Source organism: Chiloscyllium plagiosum, chromosome 23 (assembly GCF_004010195.1).
Source record: "Chiloscyllium plagiosum isolate BGI_BamShark_2017 chromosome 23, ASM401019v2, whole genome shotgun sequence".
Lineage (NCBI taxonomy): Eukaryota > Metazoa > Chordata > Chondrichthyes > Orectolobiformes > Hemiscylliidae > Chiloscyllium > Chiloscyllium plagiosum.
The window spans coordinates 43,098,347-43,115,918 of record NC_057732.1 but is presented as its reverse complement, the minus strand read 5'-3'; positions in this window follow the sequence as shown (position 1 = coordinate 43,115,918).

The following is a 17,572-nucleotide window of genomic DNA, read 5'->3' as shown; positions in this document are numbered from 1 at the left end:
GCCTTACTAAAATCCATATACACAACATCTACCACTTTACCCTCGTCCACCTCCTTAGTCACCTTCTCAAAGAATTCAATAAGGTTTGTGAGGCACGACCTGCCCTTCACAAAACCATGCTGACTATCCTTGATCACATTATTCCTATCCAGATGTTCATAAATCCTATCCCTTACAATTCTCTCTAAGACTTTGCCCACAACAGAAGTGAGACTCATTGGCCTATAATTACTAGGGTTATCCCCTACTCCCCTTCTTGAACAAGGGAACCACATTTGCTAGCCTCCAGTCTTCTGGCACTATTCCTGTAGACAACAAGGACATAAAAACCAAGGCAAATGGCTCTGCAATCTCCTCCCTTGCTTCCCAGAGAACCCTAGGATAAATGCCATCAGGCCCAGGGGACTTATCTATTTTCATCCTTTCCAGAATTTCCAACACCTCTTCTCTACATACCTCAAAGCCGTCCATTCTAATTAATTGTGACTCAGTATTCACATCGGCAACAATGTCCTGTTCCTGAGTGAATACTGATGAAAAGTATTCATTCAGTGTCTCCCCAATCTCTTCAGCCTCCACACGCAACTTCCCACTACTATCCTTGACTGGACCTATTCCTACCCTCGTCATTCTTTTATTCCTGACATACCTATAGAAAGCCTTTGGGTTTTCCCTAATCCTACCAACTAAGGACTTTTCATGTCCCCTCCTTGCTGCTCTAAGGTCTCTCTTCAGATCCTTCCTCGCTACCTTATAACTCTCAATCGCCCCAATTGAACCTTCACGCCTCATCTTTACATAGGCCGCCTTCTTCCCTTTAACAAGGGATTCCAATTCCTTATTAAACCACGGCTCCCTCACACAACCATTTCCTCCCTGCCTGACAGGTACATACCTATCAAGGACACTCAATAGTTGCTCCTTGAACAAGCTCCACATATCAATTACGCCCTTGCCTTGAAGCCTACTTTTCCAAGCCACACATCCTAAGTCGTGCCTTACCGCATCATAATTTCCCTGCCCCCAGCTATAACTCTTGCCCTGCAGTGCACACTTATCCCTCTCCATCACTAGAGTAAAAGTCACCGAATTGTGGTCACTGTCCCCAAAGTGCTCACCTACCTCCAATTCTAACACCTGGCCTGGTTCGTTACCCAGAACCAAATCCAGTATGGCCTCGCCTCTTGTTGGCTTGTCTACATATTGTGTCAGGAAACCCTCCTGCACACATTGGACAAACACCGACATCTAACGAACTTGAGCTACAGCTTTCCCAGTCACTATCTGGAAAGTTAAAGTCCCCCATAACAACCACCCTATTACTTTCACTCTTCTCTTGAATCATCCTCGCAATCCTTTCTTCTACATCTCTAGGATATTAGGAGGCCTGTAGAAAACTCCTAACAGGGTGACCTGCTGCAAGTTCACCTTCCTTATTTCGTATACTTCTTGCATTGAAGTATACACACTTCAAGCCACTTTCCTGTTTACAGGCACCTTCCTTTCAGATTGATGCCATGTTCCTAACCTCCCTAGACTCCAGGTCCTGCACCCTAAAGCTACAGTCTAGGTTCCTATGCCCCTGCAGAGTTAGTTTAACTCCCCCCACAAGAGCACTAGCAAACATCCCCCCAAGGATACTGGTGCCCCTCAGGTTCAGGTGTAGACCATCCTGTTTATAGAGGTCCCACCTTCCCCAGAAAGAACCCCAGTTATCCAGATACCGGAATCCCTCCCTCCTGCACCATCCCTGTAGCCACGCATTTAACTGTTTTTCTCTCCCTATTCCTCGACACTCTATCACGTGGTATGGGTAACAAACCAGAGACCTAAACTCTGTTTGTTCTAACTCTGAGCTTCCAACCTAGCTCCCTGAAAGCCTGTCTAACATCCTCAGCCCTCTTCCTGCCTATGTCATTGGTGCCAATGTGGACCACGACTTCGGGCTGCTCCCCCTCCCCCTTAAGGACCCGGAAAACATAATCGGAGACGTCACGTACCCTTGCACCTGGGAGGCAACATACCAAACGTGAGTCTCTCTCGCCCCCACAAAACCGCCTATCTGTGCCCCGAACTATCGAGTCCCCAATAACTATTGCTCTGCTCTTCTCCACCCTTCCCTTCTGAGCAACGGGGACAGGCTCCATGCCAGAGGCCTGAACCCCATTGCTTAACCCTGTATGTATGCATTCATGTATGTACTCATTCATGAATATATTGAACTCACACATAAATACACATTAGTGCACAAGCACACTTACATAAATAAACATTTCACAGGCATACATAAATATCTGGGACACTATACTGCCACCAGGCATGAAAATACTGACAGTTTTTCATAGAACATAAGAAACGGAAGCAGGAATATGCCAAATATGCCCTTAAGCTTTTTCTGAAATGTAATAAAATTGTGACTGGCTCTCAGGCTCAACTCATTTCCCCATCTGATCGCACATTCCCTTGATTCCCCTGGAGTCTGAAGTTCAGTTGATCTGAGCCTTGGATATCCTCATTGATGGAGCATCATAGCTCTCCAAGAGTAGAGAATTCCAAAGGTTCACAATCCTCTGAGTGAAGGCATTTCTCCTCATTTCAATATGAAATGGCTGCCAATTTCCTAATGTGAGACAGTGTGTTCTCATACTAATCTCACCAGCAATGGGAAATAGTCTTTCAGCAGTTAGTCTATCAATAGTTTGTGTTTTAATTAGGTCATTTTTCATTCTTGTGAATACCACAAAGGATGAATTCATTTTACTCAATTTCACATTTTCTACTTTAGCCAGTCTTGCAATTTCCTGGTTGACTGACTGTGCACAAATGGAGACATTAGTTCTGAGGCATTCAGGTTTTAACACAGGTTAACTACAAGAAAGTGTGACTCTAAATTCTTCTCCTGAGTGAAAACAGTGCTGTTGAAATTCAGGCACAGCCCTATACATACTGACAGACTTATCACTGACCCCTGTAAATACTAGATTGGAGTGGTGCTGGAAAAGCCTGATGAAGGGCTTTTGCCCGAAATGTCAATTTTCCTGCTCCTCGGATGCTGCCTGACCTGCTGTGCTTTTCCAGCACCACTCTAATCTAGACTCTGGTTTCCAGCATCTGCAGTCCTTGTTTTTACCCTGTAAATACTAACACACTGGTATGTATCCCTAGAGGAAACATGTTGGCTATGGTAACCTACCACAGAAACCTGAACTACCTAGTCTGTTCATGGTCATTACTGGGAAGGTTCCAAGAATCAGACACTCCAAAGTTAGATGTACAGCTCACTACCAGGCCATTGAAATAGAAATGACAGCAACTAATCAAAATCAGTTTTACATATACCTAGTATCATGTTGAGAATCTATCCCAAACTTTCTTTCCCCAGTTTAATGATAGTGATGAGTTTTGGACACAGAGCACTGTTTCATAATATGCTCCGTTCCATTTTCATTTCCAAAGTTTTCAATTGCTCAAATAATACGAGACTTGCCAAGATGTCCAATTCCCTCCAGTCAAACAAACATATCCTGGTCTGGAAATGAATCTTCACCTGGGAACCATTGGAGATAAATGATTTGATTCAAAGTTAACCAATTCAACAAGTCCTAAGACAAATAATCAAGCATAATTTTAATGATTTAATTACCATATCCATGTGAGTTTCTGATCAATTTGAAGACAAAAGACCCTTCAGTTCACTTGAACCAATCCATCAGCAATACCAGGCCTACCTACCAGGAGCACATTAACATCAGGCTGCACAGACAGAAAGTATCTCAGTCTAATGGGTATAGTGTAAATATTACATGTGATGTTAACTTACCCAGGCTATATTGTGATCAGTAGGAGATCCTGTGTGTCATATAGAATTAGCAAACTTGCTTATGTCACAAAACAGTTTAGATTATAGACTATAATAATCCCTATACATTTTGTGAATAATACAAGGATCTGCATTTGTGAATGTCCTTTCTAATATTGACACAGTTAGTATTCATTCTTAAACTTGGTTAGGTGACTCATATACCTTACATTATTAAAGATAAAGTCACGATAGTGTTACCAGACCATAGGGTCACTTTCTCATTTGAGAGAGACAGCTCCTGTTGGTTGAACCTGAGGGCCAGTATACCTCAAGTGAGGGGACAGGCTGAGAAGATGAATCCTTCATGGTAACTTTAGCCAGTGCAGAAACTGAAACCATATTAGTAGCACTACTCCACACGTCTACCAACCATCCAGCTGAATGAGCTAACCAACAACCACACTTACGCTGTTAAAGCAACCTTTGAAGTAATTGCATTTGGACCACCTTTATTATGAAATTTTATCTTTTATAAATAAATGTCACTTTAATTAGCTCTCCCATAGTCTCAAGTGCGTGTCTCACTTGGTGACACCAGTGGACAACCCAATAAGAGTTCTCCTTGACAATAATCCCAGCTTGATGGACAATTCTGAGAAACTCTTAATAGATGGCCTGTGTTTCTATTACACATTTTCTCCAAGTTTTCCTGGTGTTGTCAAGTATTCATGAGCAATTTGACTGAGAGTATTTTATGGATTCAGTCAATAAACTTGCATAACGAGAAGCTGATGAGATATCTGAGGCAGTTTCTCAGAACAAATGTCTTCAAGGTTTACCAAGCTATGATCAGCATGTCAGCAGAGTGAATTGATTGCATCCTTGTGCACTAATGAGGCAGTAAAACTGCACCACAAAAACACTAGGGAAGGGATATTATAGGCAGGACACCTTAATCAAACACCGGTTGGCAAACAATGATGGAGAAGTATCATGAAGTGGCCAATCATTGCACAGAGGCTAGGCTTAAGGGGATGCATATTCAATTCATTGGATCATGCACAAAGCTAAGGCAGCCAGGCAATATAAGTCTTATCTGTGACTTTGTGAGCAGCACACCCATCTCACAGTCAGTAGCAGTTGAGGCTTCAAACCTCATACTGGAGAACTGGCTGGGAGTGCTGCTCTGACAAAGATGTAACATTATCCCCATCTGCCCTCAGCACTGGCTATCTATGATTCAATGACACTATCAATGAGATCCTGACCAATATTTATCCATCAATCAGCATGATTTAGTAACAATGAGCTTGACATTTATCTCACTGAAGCTTGTGGGAGGTTTTTTCAAAAGGTGTCTATCATTTAAGGTGAGTAGGGAAAAGACCTTCTCATGGAACGCTGTTCATCTTCAGAATCCTCCAATCAGATTAGATTAGATTAGATTCCCTACAGTATGGAAACAGGCACTTCGACCCAACAAGTATTGGGACCCTTTTTGTTTACTCCTTACAGATAATGCCTCTGGCCTAAGGCTTTCATGTCTTAAAAAAATATATATTCAAAGGGGAGTGGCCATCTAGCTGTATAGCCAGCCTTCATTTAGATTAGAGTTTTTTGATTTAGTTCAGCAGTAGTATATATGTGAAGCAAGGCTGCTGGTTCTCTCCCTCCTTCTTCCCTTCTAACTTTGTAACCTGGAAGCTTTCTGTGTCATTTTTACTCTTTGTGCTAAGGGGTCTGTTTATTGGGACTGTTGCAAGTATTTTCTGAACAGCATCATTAAATTGGGATAGTCTGTTGGGCTTTTGGATAGGATAAGTTATCCGGTATTCTATTTTCTGTTCTTTGTGTTTCATTCTGTAATTTTGTAAATAATATGTGTTTGTTTAAAATTTGCCATTCGGACCAGATAATTCACATCGGGAATATCCACTATATACTTACCTGAAACATATAGCAAAGTTACGGTCTGGGCTACCTGCTTAAAAATGTTTTGAGGGGTCGGGCCTGGTCTATAACAGATTGGGGGCTCTTTGAGTGATTTAAACAGCGAGTGGTAGATGTTAGTGTCTTTTATTTCGGATGTTGATTTGGTTGGTTTAAACAGCACTCGGATAGCAATGGCTCTTTCAGTCACCAAGGAGGTTCTGGAGGAGGAAGAAGTGACTTTGGGGGTTTTACAAAAGACAAAGAAGATCAAGTGGTGGGAACTAGTAGACAAGCTGGAGTTGAAGTTACCTCCCAACGCAAGGAAAGATGAGATGACTGCAGCAGTAGCTCAGATTTAAATGTGCTGGAAAACCCATTATGATCTGTAGTGATAGCTAAACTTCAATTGCAAATGAAGGAGCTTCAGTTAGAAGCAGAAATGAAACAGTTTGAGTTACGATTAAAATCAGAAGAGAAAGAAAATGAACGAAGGGCTTTAGCAGAAGAGAAAGAAAAGCAGAGAGAGTTTGAACTTCAGAAACTGATACTTAAAAAGGGAAGTCAGTTTAAAAGGATGGAGATGAAGGATGATGATTCTGAATTGGTCCATAAAACACAGTTTGGCTTCCATTTGGCTTCCAGAATCAATTTCAGTCCATGAGGAATAGAAATTGGGGCAAAGAGAAATCCTCACATGGAAAGGGAAAGGTAGATCTCAGTGAAGGTCATAAGGATAACTTACCAGAGGGTAAAAAGGAAACCCTTGAAGGGGACAAAGAAGGTAAAAATGGCTCCGGTGTTTTCATTGCAATTAAGTAGACCACATGACATCACAGTGTTGGTGGGCTAGGAGAAAGCCAGATGTAGGAAAACAGGACAAGTCTGGGAGTTTTGTTGGAATGGTTACAGAAAGCAAAAGGGAAGCTAGAAAGCTGCGTCAGAGTGTACAAACTGATTGGAGGTTGGTTAAGGAGGAAGTGCCAGATCTGTTGAGAAAATATACCTGCAAAGGTAAAGTTTATTCACATAAGCCAGGAATAGCAGGTAAAGAGGTTACAATATTAAGAGACACAGGATCCTCTCAGCCTGTGATGCTGAAGGATAAAGAGGTACATACTCCTGAAGGCCATTGCCATAAAAGGTGCTGGTAATGGGAAATCACGGTGAGACAAAAAGCACTCAATTAGGTAAAGTGAGGCTAGAGAGTCCAGGGAAGAGTGAAGAATTTGTGACGGGAGTGCAGGACAAAATCTCAGCTCCAGGAATACAATTTATCCTTGTGAATGATATAGCTGATTCACCAGTGGGCATACCACCTCCCGTATGAAAAGTCAGCGGAGACACAAGCAACTGAAGCAATGCAGGACTTTTACTCTGGAATCTTCACTGATAGTGTAAAAATGAGGTCACAGAGTCACCAGTTGAAACAGGAGACATCAAAGGGTATAGATAAGGAATATGAAGTGGCATTAGCAGAGACTGTGTTCGAGCAGATAGTTGAGACAAAACAAGAGCAAATAGGTAATCATGTAAATATCTTTAGATCTACAAAACTCATTGAGTTACAGCAGAAAGATGAACATGTAAAGCAGTTGCATCAAAAGGTATATACGTGGAAAGAATCTGAATGCATCCCTGAGTGTTATTACCTGAAAAATAATGAAATAAAAACAAAAGTAATTGGGGAATTTCCGATACCATCGACAAAAAGAACAATACTAGAATTCCTGGGATTGAGTGGATTTTATCGAAAGTTTGTACCGAATTTTAACAGTGAGGCTGCTCCACTCACCAAATTGCTAAAAGAAAAGGCAAGAAGTTTCAGTGGACAGCGGACTGTCAGAAGGCATTTGATAGCCTAAAGACTGTGTTAACCACTGCCCTGATATTAGCCACACCTGATTACACAAAGTCTTTCAAGGTGGCTATCGATGCCAGTGATGTAGATGTTGGTGCATTGCTCCTGCAGGAAGATGACGAGAAGATAGAAAGACATATCGGGTATTTCTCCAGGAAGTTGAACGTTCATCAGCAGAAGTATTTGACAGTTGAGAAAGAGGCTTTGATCTTGGTGTTGACTCTGCAACATTATAGTGTTTATATTACCAGCAACATAACTGAAACAATCGTATACACTGACCATAACCCATTGAACCTTGTGGAGAAACACAAATATATTGAAGGAATTTGGATGTAGGTTTGCTTGCTGAGCTGGAAGGTTCACTTCCAGATGTTTCATTGGTAACATCTTCAGTGGGCCTCAGGTGAAGCAATACTGAAAATTCCTGTTTTCTATTTATATATTTGAGTTTCTTTGTGTTGGTGATGTCGTTTCCTGTGGTGCAAATCTTCTCAAAACTCGATATTGAAGGAATCTGAATGTATCCTTGAGTGCTCTTAGCTGAAAAATTATGTCTTAATGAGGAAATGGAGACCATCACATATGCAAATAGACAAGAAATGGGCAGAAATTCATCAAATTGCTTTGCCACTGGGGGATAGGTGCTGCGAATGGCGCATGAGCTACGACTTGGAGGTCACTTAGGAGTGAGGAAAACACAGGCAAAAATACAAAAACATTTCTACTGGCCTGGACTGCACAAGAATGTAGTTGAATTTTGCTAAGCGTGTCATATATGTGAGGTAATTGGAAAATCACAGGCAGTAATAAAACCTGTATCTTTAATACCTATTCTAGCATTTGAAGAACCTTTTACAAAAGTCTTAATTGATTGCATAGGTCCCCTGACTCAAACAAAAAGTGGGAATCAGTATTTGTTAACAATAATGGATGTCTTTCACAGGCTATGGGCATACTGGAATGCTGTGGTAGGCAAAATAGAAAAGGTCTTGGGGATGGAGGTGGAAATGGACCCGGTATCTCTTCTTGGCCTTATTAATTCACTTTGTTATGGACTTGGCTAGACAACTCAAAACATTCTTAAGCAGGCAGCCCAGACCATAACTTTGTAACTTGGTTCGGTAAGTATACAGTGAAAATTACCTGATTAAGGTTAGCGAAGTTGACTACCAGGTTTTAGAACAGACAAAAATGTATTCACAAAATTACACAATAAAACACAAAGAACAGGATAAAGAACCCATATAGAACTCGGTATATCAAAACTAGACTTATTTATGCTGCTCTGAATATATACAACAGTCCCAATAAGCAAACCCTCTTGAAACACAGTTAAAAAATGGAACAGATACTTACAGATTGAAGTTAGAAGGACAGAGAGAGAGAGAGAGAGAGAGTTTGTTTCCACACAGCTCACTGTTGAACTACCACTCAGTTCTGGACTGAACTAAGTTGTTCAGCCAGAGAGTTGATCACTCCCCTTTCATTATACAGGTCACTTCTAAAACATGGCCACTTTGGCCTGAAGTCTCATCTGTTTACATATAAACAAAAAGGCCTCTCATTACCTTTTAATCTCTGTACCAAACCAGTCAAATTGGCATTGGAAGCAGTTTATTACCCCTCTGAAAAAATCCCAAAGATGCAGTATCCTTGAGAAAAGGAACAGATTTTAGAAAAAAGAAACCAGCTTTGTGACACCTCTCACCTTAAAAAAATTAACCATCAATGCTAAAAGATGGCGTCATTTTTAAAACCCATCAAAAATCTGGTTAGTAGTCTAAACACACATATATACTTTGCGAACTATAAACATGAAGAACCACATGCAAATTCAGGCCGTGGCACACCTACCACTGTACGCTTCCATATCTCATTCGATTTTTGATAACACATCAGCAATCACATTTTCGCAACCTGCCACCTGCACAATTGTCACATTGAGTGGCTGCAACAACAAGCTCCATCTAACCAGTCTGACATGTTTGTCCTTTTATCTTTCCACAAAGTTCAGTGAGTTATGATCTGTGCATATGATTGTCTCAAGATGCATTGCTGATAATACAATTGAGATGTTGTAATGCCAACACCAAGCTTAAAGTCTCTTTCTCCACCATTGAATATTTCTGTTGATGAACGTTCAACTTCCTGGAAAAATACCAGATGGGTCTCTCTATTCCCTTGTCATCCTCCTGCAGGAACACAGCACTGACACGCGCATCATTGGCATCGAGGGCCACCTTGAAAGGCTTCAAGTAATCTGGTATAGCTAATACTGGGGCAGTGGTTAACACAGTTTTAAGGATGTCAAATGCCTTTTGACCATCCACTGTCCACTGAAACTACTTGCCATTTTTTAACAATTCGGTGAGTGGAGCAGCCACATTGCTCAGGTTCAGTACAAACCTTCAGTAAAATCCACTCATTCCCAGGAACCATATTACTGCCTTTTTCATCAATGGTGTGGGAAATTTCCTAATTACTTTTATTTTCACATCCTGTGGGGCCATTTGTCCACGTCCAATAACATTGCCCAAGAAGGTGATTTGGACTTTGGCAAATGCACTTTTAGTTTGGTTTACCACCAACCCTGCCTTCTGAAGTCAAACAAACAAGTCTGACAAATGCTGTAAATATTCCTTCCATGTGTGACTAAAACTCACCGAGTCATCAATATACACCACACAGTTGAGTATCTGCCAATGACCATATTTGTTAGTCTCTGAAATGTGGCTGGAGCGTTTTTCACACCAAATGGCATGACTTTGAACTGACATAGTCCATTTGGCATTATGAAAACCGAAATTGTCTTTGCTCTCTCTGACAGAGGTACTTGACAGTAACCTCTGAGCAAGTCCAACTTAGAAACATAGAAGTTGCTTGTCACACTTTTTCAACACAGTCCTCCAACTGTGGAATTGGATATGATTCAATCTCCGTAATGGCGTTGACTTTGCGATAGTCTACACTTAACCGTTGGGTACCATCTGGCTTTGGCACCATGACTATTGATGAGTTCCAGTTACTATAACTCACTTCTTATGCCATCTTGGACCATGCGCCCTAACTCCCTCTGAACCTGTGCCAACTTTAGAGGGTTATGCCTGTAAGGATGTTGCTTAATCAGAACAGCATCTCCTATCTCGACATCATGCATAATTAGGTTAGTACTTCCCAGTTTATTTCCGCATATCTCCCCATGTGATAGTAACAACTCTTTCAGGTCATTTCGATTTTCTTGTGAAAGGTAACTCAATAATTTATCCCAACTTCTGACAAATTCCTCATTGTCTAATTTGATTTGAGGAATGTCCAATTCAGAATCCTCTGAACCTGGTTCTTCCCTCTGTGCTGTGATCATTAACACCTTCTCCTCTTGCTTTCTTTCCCTATCAAAATACCTTTTGCGCATATTCACATGAACACACTCTGTGAGATTTCTTCCTGTCTGGAGTCCTTATCAAGTGGTTCACTTCATTCAATTTCCTCTCAATTTGATAAGGTCCACTAAACCTTGCTTTTAAAGGCGCACCTGTTACTGAAAGTAACATCAATACCTTATCCCCAATTGCAAAATTGTGAATTTGTGATTTCTTCTCCGTTTCCTGTTTCATTGCATACCTTTAAATGCTATCTACCCAACTCCCCAGCTCTATTTAATTGTTCTCTAAAATTTGACACATAGTCCAAATGCGTGCTCTCTGTATTCTGACTCACTAACTTCTCCTTAATCAATTTTAATGGCCCTCTCACTTCATGCCCTAAAATTAATTAAAATGGACTGAATTTGGTCAATTCATTCGGCGCAGCTCTGATCACAAAAAGTATAACAGAACTCCCTTATCCCAATCATCTAGATAATTAGACCATAAGCCCTTAACATGGTCTTCAGTGTTTGGTGCCAGCTCTCTAGTGCTTCTTGTGATTGTAGATAGTACACAGTAGATTTCAATTGCCTTATTCTCAAGTTATCCATAACCTCCTTGAATAGTTTGGATGTGAAGTTTGATCCTTGATCTGACTGGATCTTTATTGGTAGTCCACATCTAGTAAAACATTTGAGTAATACTTCTTACAACACTTTTAGCTGTGTTGTTGCGTAATGGGATTGCCTCTGGAAATCTAGTCGATACAGCTGTTATTGTTAATAAATTCTTATTCCCACTTGTTGCTTGAGGTAGGGGACCTTCGCAATCAATCACCTTTAATACCTATTCCAGCATTTGAAGAACCTTGTTGGCTACCAATGAATCAGCCATATCATTCACCAGGACAACTTGTATTCCTGGAGCTGGGAGTTTGTCCACTACTCCTACCACAGATTCTCCACTCTCCTCTGGACTCTCTAGTCTCACTTTACATAATTGACCAATTTTTGTCTCATCATGAATTCCTGTTACTAGTACTTATTTTCTGGCAATAGTCCTTTAGGAGTACATATCTCCTCATCCTTCAGTATCACAGATTGAGAGGATCCTATATCCCTTAATATTGTGACCTCTTTACCTGCTGCTCCTGGCTTATGTGAATAAACTTCACCCTTGCATGTATATTTTTTTTAAGCAGATCCAGCACTTCCTCATTAATTAACCTCTGATCATCTTGTGCACTCTGAGGCACTTGGCTAACTTCCCTTGTGCTTTCTGTTATCAGTCCAACAAAACTTCCAGGCTTGTCCTGTTTTCCGACATCTGGCTTTCTCCTAGCCCACCAACACTGTGATTTCACGTGGCCCACTTCATTACAATGAAAACAGCAGAACGCTATTTACTTTCTTTGTCCCCTACAAGGGTTTCTTTTTTACCCAGTGGTAAATTATCCTTATGATCTTCACTGAGATCTACCTTTCCCTTTCCATGTGAGGATTTCTCTTTGGCCCAATTTCTATCCCTCATGGACTGAAATTGATTCTGGAAGCCAAACTGTGTTTTATGGACCAGCTCAGAATCATCAGCCACTTCAGCTGCTAACCTTGCCATTTTAACTCGCCGCTCTTCCACATGAGTTCACACTACTTCGTTGAGATTAAATTCAGCCTTTATCTCCAGCCTTTTAAGCTGCCTTTCCTTTTTAAGTGTCAGTTTTTGACGTTCAAAAGCTCTCTTTTTCTTTCTCTGCTCCCTCTTTTTCCTTCTCTTCTGCTTCTAATCATAACTCAAACTGTTTCATTTCTGCTGCTTTTTCCTTATCTCTTGCCTCTAACTCAAGCTGCTTCATTTGTAATTGAATTCTTGCCATCTCTACAGATCCTGATGGTTTCTCCAGTGAGTTCAAATGCTGAGCTACTGTTGTAATTATCTCTCCTCTCCTCACAGAAGCAGGCAGGTCCAAGTCCAGCTTCTCTGCTAATTCCTGCAGCTTGGTCTTATTAAACTTTTGCAAAACTTTGCAGATCACCGCATCCACATCAAGAAAACTTTTGGCGACTGAAAGAACCATTATTATCCCAAGCTTTGTCTACCCAACCAAACCAATACCCAAAATAAAGACAATAGCACCTATCATTCGCTGTTTAAAATCCCACAAAGAGCCCACAATCTGTTATGGACTAGGCCAGACCACTCAAAACATTCGGAAGCAGGCAGCCCAGACCATAACTTTGCAATTTGTTTCAGTAAATGGACATGAAAATTACCAGGAATAAGTTGGTGAAGTTGACTGCCAGGTTTTAAAATAGACAAAAATGTATTTATAAAATTACAAAATGAAATGCAAAGAACAGAATAAAGAACCCCTACAGAACTCAATCTGTCCAAACTAGACTTAATTATGCTGCTCCGAATATACACAACAATCCCAAGAAGCAAACCCTCTTGAAACGCAGTTAAGAAATGGACCAGGTCCTTACAGGTTGAAGTTAGAAGGGCAGAGAGTGACAGAGAGAGAGAGTTTGTTTCCACACAGCTCATTGTTGAACTCCCAACCAGCTCTGGACTGAACTAAACAACTCAGCTAGAGAGCTGACCACTCCCCTTTCATTATACAGGTCGCTTCTAAAACATGACCACTTTGCCCTGAAGTCTCATCTGTTTGTCTCTCAATACCTTTTAATCTCTGTACCAAATCAGTCTAATTGGCACTGGGAGCAATTTTCTACCCCTCTGAAAAAAACCAAGGATATAGTATCCTTGAGAAAAGGAACAGCTTTTAGAAAAAAGAAACCAGTTTTGTGACAACTTCCATTAGATGCACACACACAAAAAAAGGCTTTTCTGTTTCCTGACTTTTTGTGCAAGAAAGAACATTCTGTTAGAGTGGTGGGTGTCTGAAAATCTCCCAGGGCTGTCAGTCTGGCATAAACCAGTCATGGAACACATCCCCTTAAACTTTCTTGCAAGTATGGTGCACCATAAAACTGAGAATTTTAATATAACGTGGCAGCCTTTTTTAGACTACTTGGGTACAGATTTGTCCACCAAACTAATAAGAGCCTTTATATAGCCTTAACAATTCTGTTTAATGACTCTGGTATCCAGAGAGGAGGAACTACGAACATATGAATATGCATAAATTTATGCGCTCGATGGTCAAGGGCTATTGCTCTGTTTCATTGAGCTGTGTCACCATTATTATTGCTATGACTTCCATTTTTTTAGTTAGTAGTCATTATTTACTTATCTATGTAATTAGGTTTTTATATATATATATTGGCTTGAAATGTTTGGTTTTGTATTTGTTGTAATATTTTTAAAAATCCTTTTTTTCAATAAAAATATATTTTTAAAAAATTAATAATGGATAAATTGACTAGACTTCCAGAGGCTGTCGCATTACAATATCACAATTAAAAGGATTGTAGAGAAATTACTCAATTTATTTTTACTAGATATGGACTACCAATACAGATACAGCCAGATCAAGGGTCAAACTTCAGATCCAAGCTATTCAAGGAAGTTATGGTTAGTTTCGGAATAAAATAATTCAAATCTACTCTGTACCATTCAGAATCGCAGGGAGCGCTAGAAAGGTGACGTTAAGCACTAAAGACCGTGTTGAGGGATTATAGTCAGTACTCTCCAGATGATTGGGATAAGGGAATTTCGTTCTTGCATTTTGTGATCAGAGATGCACTGAGTGAATCGATCAAATTCAGTCCATTTGAATTAATTAATGTTTGAGCATGAAGTCAGAGGACCATTAAAATTGATTAAGGAGAAGTTAGTGAGTCAGAATACAGAGAACATGCATTTGGACTACGTGTCAAATTTTAGAGAATGATTAAATAGAGCTGGGGAGTTGGCTAAACAGCATTTAAAAATATTGCAGCATGCAATGAAACAGGAAGCAGACAAAGAATCAAAGATTTGCAGTTTTGCTATCGTGGATAAGGTATTAGGGTTATTTCCAGTAATAGGTGAACCCTTAAAAGCAAGGATTAGTGGACCTTATGAAATCGAAAGGAAATTGAGTGAGGTGAACGACTTGATAGGGACTGCAGGCAGAAAGAAATCTCAGAGTGTGTCATGTGGATATACTCAAAAGGTATTTCGAAGTACAGACCCTTCAGCTCTCGATGTTGTGCCAATTTGTGAAAATAACCTGATGCTCATCTAACCTACACCATTCCATTATTATCCATATGTATGCCAATGCCCATTTAAATGCCCTTAATGCCGGCGAGTCTACTACTGTTGCAGGCAGGCCATTCCACACCTGTACTACTCTCTCAGTGAAGAAACTACCCCTACTATCTGTCCTAAATCTATCACCCTTCACTTTAAAGCTATGCCTCGATTAAGTCACCTCTCAACCTTCTTCTCTCCAATGAAAACAGCCTCAGTTCCCTCAGACTTTCCTCATAAGACCTACCTTTCATACCACGCAATATCCTAATAAATCTCCTCTGAACCCTTTCCAAAGCTTCCACATCCTTCCTATAATACTGTGACCAGAACTGCACGCAATACTCCAGGTGCGGCCTTACCAATGTCTTGTACAGCTGAAGCATGACCTCATGGCTCCAAAACTAAATCCCCCTCCCAATAAACGCCAACACACCATATGCCTTCTTAACAACCCTATCAATCTGGGTGACAACTTTCAGGGATTTATGCACCAGGACACCGAGATCTCTCTGTTCATCTCCACGGCCAAGAATTTTACCATTATCCCAGTACTCTGCATTCCTGTTACTTCTTCCAAAGTGAATCACCTCACACTTTTCCGCATTAAGTTCCATTTGTCACTTCTCAGCCCAGCTCTGCATCTTATCTATGTCCCTCTGTAACCCATAGCATCCTTCGGTACTATCCACAACTCTGCCTACCTGACTGTCAGCCGCAAATTTACTAACCCATCCATCTCTGCCCACATCCAGATCATTTATAGAAGTGACAAATAGCAGTGGCCCGAAAGCAGATCCTTCTGGCACATCACTGGCAACTGAGCTCCAGGATGAACATTTCCCACCCTCTGTCTTCTTTCAGCTAGCCAATTTCTGATCCTAACTATTAAAGTACCTTCAATCCCGAAACTCTTTATCTTGTGGAACCTCATTAAATGCCTTACTGAAATCCATTTATACCAGATCAGACATTTTATCTTCATTCACTTGCTTTGTCACCTTCTCGAAGAACTCAATACAATTACTAAAGTACAACCTACCCTTCACAAAACCATGTCGACTATCCCTAATCAAATTATTCCAGGTGATTATAAATCCTTTCTCTTATAGCCTTTTCCAACACCTTACCCACAACCAAACTAAGTCTCACTGGCCTATAATTATCAGGGTTGTCCCGACTCCCCTTCTTAAACAAGGGGACAACATTTGCTTTCCTCCAGTTTTCTGGCACTATACCTGGCGACAATGATGACATAAAGATCAAAGTCAAAGTCTCTGGAATCTCCTCCCTGGCTTCCCAGAGAATCCGAGGATAAATCCCATCTGGCCCAGGGATCTTATCTATTTTTGGATCTTCCAAAATTGCTAAAACATCCTCTTTTGTCAACCTCAATCCCATCTAATCTTGTAGCCTGTATCTCCGTATTCTCACTAACATTGTCCTTTTCCAAAGAGAATACTGACAAAAAGTATTCATTGAGTGCTTCCCCATGTCCTCAGGTTCCACATACAACTTTCCATTACTATATTTGATTGGCCCTAATTTTATTCTAGTCATTCTTTTATTCCTGACATACCTATAGAAGGTTTTAGGGTTTTCCTTGATCCTTTCCATCAACAACTTCTCATGTCCCTTTCTGGCTTTTCTTAGCTCTCTCTTTAGATCTTTCCTGGCTAACTTGTAATTCTCAAGCCGTCTAACTGAGCCTTCATGCCTCATCCTCACATAAACCTTCTTCTTCCTCTTGACAAGAGCTTCAACTTTTTTAGGAAACCATGGCTCTCTCTATCGATAACTACCCCCCTGCCTGATAGGTACATACTTATCAAGGACTTGCCATAGCTGTTCCTTGAATGAGCTTCACATCTCAAGTGTGTCCATCCCCTACCATTTTCTTCCCCATCCTATGCACCCTAAATCTTACCTAATTGCATCATAATTGCCTTTCCCCCAGTTATACCTCTTTGCCTGCAGTATATACCTATCCCTGCCCATTGCTGTTATAAACATAATCGAATTATGGTCACTATTGCCAAAGTGCTCACCTACCTCCAAATCTAACACCTGGTCACAATAGACAATAGACAATAGGGGCAGGAGTAGGCCATTCTGCCCTTCGAGCCTGCACCACCATTCAATATGATCATGGCTGATCATCCTTAATCAGTATCCTGTTCCTGCCTTATCTCCATAACCCTTGATTCCACTATCCTCGAGAGCTCTATCCAACTCTTTCTTAAATGAATCCAGAGACTGAGCCTCCACTGCCCTATGGGGTAGAGCATTCCACACAGCCACCACTCTCTGGGTGAACAAGTTTCTCCTCATCTCTGTCCTAAATGGTCTACCCCGTATTTTTAAGCTGTGTCCTCTGATTCGGGACTCACCCATTAGCGGAAACATGTTTCCTGC